Genomic DNA, 6000 nt, shown 5'->3' on the forward strand with positions numbered 1-6000 from the left:
ATAACAGGTGTGACAATGAGCATCCCTTCAGTCCTCGCGATCCACGTTGCTATCCCGTCCCGTGTTGTCTGGCATGTTGACCCAGTTACAGGATACTGCTTTTATCAGGGACTCACGATTTTGTGGTGCAGGGATCCAGGGCATATTGGTTTTCTCGTGACGCTCCCTATGGTGTTCTCATTCTTCCTGCCGACCCACGCTCAGCACGTTTGTCCGCAGAGTCCAAGCAGTCCACAGGTGCCATACCCACAAGCAGGCGAGCCTAGGCAGACCGGAGAGCCTGTCCCAGCCGTACCAGTCACCGTGGTGAGTCCACAGGAGTCTCCTGATCAGAGGGTTCCGCAGACCCAGGAGTCTATGGGATCTCCTCCACCCCGGAGGAACTTGTCTTTCTTTCGGGTCACGACCCTCAAGCGAGTGAGATCCCCTAGATTCTCCTGAGATTCTACAGTTTACCGTCGCAGATTTCAAGGAGGCGAGGCATCCGGAGACAGAGAGTCAGAGCAGGGTCCTATGTCAGAGCCAGTGTCAGTGCCAGCAGCCGGTGAGGGAGTCAGTGAGGAGGATCCAGAGGAGGAAAATCCGAGGGGATTAAGTCGTATGGTCCGAGTTTCTGATGATGATGATGATGATGATGATTTGTGTTTCCATTTCCGTATTTTGATTATCTGTACCAGACTATGTGCTTGAGGGCTCTGTGTCCTCTTTATGTGTTGTCTGTTTGCTTGTAGACTTATGTGGTGGATCCGCCCACCAATTATGCATGTTATGTATGTTCTGTGTGATTTATATCGTTATTCTCCGCGGTCTTAGGTTAGGAGGTCAATTACCTGGGGATGAAAAGGGAGTGCTCGAGTACACTTTACTCTTACGATCCCGATCCAACGAGAAAACCCTAAGTAGAAAAAAAAAACATTCACTATTTCACGTCGCGTGCTCATTCCTAAGTGATGGAGTCAGGGCGAACTCGACACTTATGGAAGGGGGCGTGACAGTACCCATTGCTATTACTTCTGTGATAAGTCATCAAACGCGTGTCAGATTTATTCTGATACCTTGTTCCTTGTGCCTCTTGGGAATTTCTGCTGTAATGATACATACCACTTGATTCTCCAGTTTACCGTCGCAGATTTCAGGGAGGCGAGGCATCCGGAGACAGAGAGTCAGAGCAGGGTCCTATGTCAGAGCCAGTGTCAGTGTCAGCAGCCGGTGAGGGAGTCAGTGAGGAGGATCTAGAGGAGGAAAATCCGAGGGGATGAAGTCGTATGGTCCGAGTTTCTGATGATGATGATGATGATGATTTGTGTTTCAATTTCCGTATTTTGATTATCTGTACCAGACTATGTGCTTGAGGGCTCTGTGTCCTCTTTATGTGTTGTCTGTTTGCTTGTAGACTTATGTGGTGGATCCGCCCACCGATGATGCATATTATGTATGTTCTGTGTGATTTATATCGTTATTCTCCGCGGTATTAGGTTAGGAGGTCAGTTACCTGGGGATGAAAAGGGAGTGCTTGAGTACACTTTACTCTTACGATCCCGATCCAACGAGAAAACCCTAAGTAGAAAAAAAAAACATTCACTATTTCACGTCGCGTGCTCATTTCTAAGTGATGGAGTCAGGGCGAACTCGACACTTATGGAAGGGGGCGTGACAGTACCCATTGCTATTACTTCTGTGATAAGTCATCAAACGCGTGTCAGATTTATTCTGATACCTTGTTCCTTGTGCCTCTTGGGAATTTCTGCTGTAATGATACATACCACTTGATTCTCCAGTTTACCGTCGCAGATTTCAGGGAGGCGAGGCATCCGGAGACAGAGAGTCAGAGCAGGGTCCTATGTCTGAGCCAGTGTCAGTGTCAGCAGCCGGTGAGGGAGTCAGTGAGGAGGATCTAGAGGAGGAAAATCCGAGGGGATGAAGTCGTATGGTCCGAGTTTCTGATGATGATGATGATGATGATTTGTGTTTCAATTTCCGTATTTTGATTATCTGTACCAGACTATGTGCTTGAGGGCTCTGTGTCCTCTTTATGTGTTGTCTGTTTGCTTGTAGACTTATGTGGTGGATCCGCCCACCGATGATGCATATTATGTATGTTCTGTGTGATTTATATCGTTATTCTCCGCGGTATTAGGTTAGGAGGTCAGTTACCTGGGGATGAAAAGGGAGTGCTTGAGTACACTTTACTCTTACGATCCCGATCCAACGAGAAAACCCTAAGTAGAAAAAAAAAACATTCACTATTTCACGTCGCGTGCTCATTTCTAAGTGATGGAGTCAGGGCAAACTCGACACTTATGGAAGGGGGCGTGACAGTACCCATTGCTATTACTTCTGTGATAAGTCATCAAACGCGTGTCAGATTTATTTTGATACCTTTTTCCTTGTGCCTCTTGGGAATTTCTGCTGTAATGATACATACCACTTGATTCTCCACCGCGTGTTATTAGTATTTAATGCTGCTTATTACAACTTTAATTTTCAACCGTTGATTTTTACCTTTACCTTTGATTTCTCAACTACTCAGCGGTTACTTTTCAAAATCACAATTTACCCACAATCTCACACATGTTCCCATCACTTCACTCATTCACATTGATTTTCAAAATCTCAAAGATTTTCTCCCTCTCTCTTTCTCCTCACAATCCTTCTTCACCCGAAACCTTCATCATCATCCATGGATTCCTCAATCAGTCACAAGCAAGCAACAACTCTGGTATATCTCAACTCCTTTTCTCAAGAGAGTCAAAGCAAAGGTTTGGAAGAAACCTTTGACGGACCGGTTGTTCCTCATCTTCACACTGGAGGATCATCCTCATCTTCCCCGGCACAACCCATAAAACCTGAGCCAGAAAAGGAAAAGGCTACTGAAATGAAGGATGCTCTAGTCGAATGTGTTATTTCCTTTGAAGAATTGACAGTTCTCTGTGAACCAAGGGTTGATTTCGATAACCTCGAGCCACATGGGGTTAGCTTGAAGGATGAGGTTGCCGCTTAGGGCTGGGTAAGCTACTTCAACCGTCTTCCTGGGCATGTCTTTGTGAAATTGGTCAAGGAATTCTGGAGAAAGGCCACTTGCAATGATATTCAGATTACTTCTTACATTCTGGGGCAGAAGAATGTCATCTCAGAAATCTCTATCGCCAAGCTTCTGAGAATGGAAAACAAGAGAGGGAAACGATTCACAAATGTTGATAATCAGATTCTGTTGGTTCATAAGTATGTGAAACCTCATCTCTTTGGGAACAAGGTTCCAAAGTCTGATTGTAGGACCAAGGATCTCTCTGCCAAAATGAAGGTCTGGCATAAGATTCTTCTGACTTGCATCAATCCAAGACCCACCTCAAATTCTCCAGATTACATGAACGCTACCCAGAAGTGCATGTTGTACTGTCTGGATATGAAGTTCAAGCTCTGTCTTCCCTATTTTCTCTTTCAGTACTTGAAGAATGTTGTAAAGAAATCAAGGACAACAAACACCTCTAACAAAGCTTCAATCAAATACATTCCCTTTGGAAGAATGCTTTCAGACATCTTCATTGAGAATGGGTTGGTCAAATTTATGAAGGACTCAAATTGCGTGGATGATCTGACTGTGGCCACTGGAGAAGTCATTAATGCAAAGACCCTCTCCAACATGAAACTCATCGAGAAAGTCATTGTGGTACCAGTCAAGGAATCGCCTGATGAGTTGGCTCTGAGACGCATCTACGTGAATGGTTACCCAATATAGTCAAAGGAGGATTCTCCAGAAGCCATTGTGGAGTATTTGAACAACCTGAAGGATGAAGGCGTTGATGTTGATCCTGAAGTTTTCATCCGGAATCTTCCTGAAACTTCAACTAGTGAGCCCCTTAGGAAAAGGAAGTCTGAAGTGGAATCTTCTGAAGGTGATCAGAAGGCTAAGAAGAAGAAGACCAAGAAGGACTCTGCTTCAACTGCTCTGAATCAGAATCCTGCTCCCAGATCAACTAGAGGCTCTGCTCGGCGTGTAAGTAAACTACCTCTGCATCTGTTTCATTTGCTCTCAAGTCAATTGATGAAACTCTACCCTTGCCACCTCCTTCTTCCAGTACCACCTCAATCCCACCTCTGATCGTACCTCTTTCCACTCAACCTTTTCACACTACCATCACCATCGTCACCACAACCTCTGATCAACAAACCCCTCAACCACCTACCCAAGATATGTTAGATCTAATTCGTCAAACCTCCACCGCTCCAACTCCACCAATCATACACCTCACCTATCCCAGACTCACCCCCGATGAATCTGAACCATCCAATCCTGTTCCTCTCTCTGTTACCTTTCCAACAGAGATTGTTCCAACAACAACCTCAGAACCCTCTGATGTCACCCTCAAAAACTACTCACCAACCACTTCAAAAGACTTTGTCTTCTCTCAACCAGAAAACCCAGTAATTCAATCTCCATCTGATCCACCCATTCAAGATCAGATGATTCTAGATCAAGCTTCTAAACAGCTCCACTTTGAAGCAGAAACCTCTGCTCCAGTTACCTCTGAAGCTTCAAGCTCCACTTTCAAACGCACTCCTTCCAATCAAGCTCTGATTTCCTTCAGTTCACCTGAGCCCCATAACCTTCTTGAGTTTCTGAACTGCATGACTATTGAGGCAAACACAGTGATCCGCAATTTGTACTTTGCCACTGACAATTGTCCTAAACCAATATTGGTAAAGACCTATTGGGAAATTTTTGAGCATTGGCTAAGAATGCAACTTGAAGACTTGCTTGCATATGCTGATTATGATAAGGATAATAGAATCAAGAATGTTGAAGCAAGAGAAGCCTCTCTGAAAGCGCGTGCTGATTATCAAGGTCTTCTCAGATTGAAAGAGTTAGCTCTGGCTGGTATTCGTCGCAGAGAAGAAGAAGAAAATGCAGCCCTCCAGGTTGCACTTGAAGATAAAATGGCTGAATGGATTCAAGCTGAGAATGTCTATGAAGATGTTGTATGTGAAGAAGGCACTCGCCTTGCAGCTATGCTTAAGAAAGGAAACGCCCCTCAGATGGATTGTGAACCCAGTGGCTCTGCTTCTGCTCAGATTCCCTCTCAGATTGCCCCTCTGCATCAGCTTCTCCTGATCTTTCTGCTATTGCACAACAACTGGCCAGTTTTCAAGAGCACTTTGACAAGCAAGAAGTGTTTAACAAGAGCGTTGAAGAGATGTTTGCAGTTATTCTGCAAAGGCTTCCAGATCCCAAACCTTAGTCCCTTAGGATTTCTTCTTTTCCTCTTATTTACTATTTCTTTTTAACTTCTTTTATATTCTTCTTTATATATTTCTTGTCAGTTTTCTTTATTTACACTTGTTATTAGTTTAATTATTGTTTTCTGTTATCGTTTTCCTTCTCTGATATTCATCATTCTCATAACACACATACACACAATATACACAAAACTTCTTTATTCATTAAAAACAGTTGAGTACATCTAGAATGGAGGATTTATCCTCAATACATGATAACGCTCTAGCATTACTGCTAGCTGCCTATCTAAGATGCGCCTCTGAAATATCAGCTGCGCCATCTCATTCTTGCACTCTTCTTATCGTTCCTCCGTGTCGTTTGCTCGGAGCTCCATCTACATCTCCCAACCACCAATTCTCATGGTGATATCAGCCTCCTCTAGGAAGAGCTCACCCAATTCCTCCACGTACTCCAGAAAGATGCAAAGTGTCGCATCAAGGATAGGATCCAGCTCCATTGCGAGCAACCGGCAGACAAGCTGGCGGATGCTACCTACCGTCGTCCTCCGGTAGTACAGAGCAGCATATAAGTTTTGCTCGAATGCTCTCTCTCTTAATTCGTTAAGAGCTCTCTTATAGTTTACCATGGTTGATTCCTTTCAAGTATGCTCTCCTCTCTCAGAAAGCCTTTCTATTTATACTCATGGAATGCTTGCTAGCATTTAACATTGAAACACCCTCCCAAGACACCGTTACAGAGATTATCTTTGAATATCTTAAAGTCTT

The sequence above is a fragment of the Lotus japonicus genome, chromosome 2 (genome assembly GCF_012489685.1).
Source record: "Lotus japonicus ecotype B-129 chromosome 2, LjGifu_v1.2".
NCBI classification, from domain to species: Eukaryota; Viridiplantae; Streptophyta; class Magnoliopsida; order Fabales; family Fabaceae; genus Lotus; species Lotus japonicus.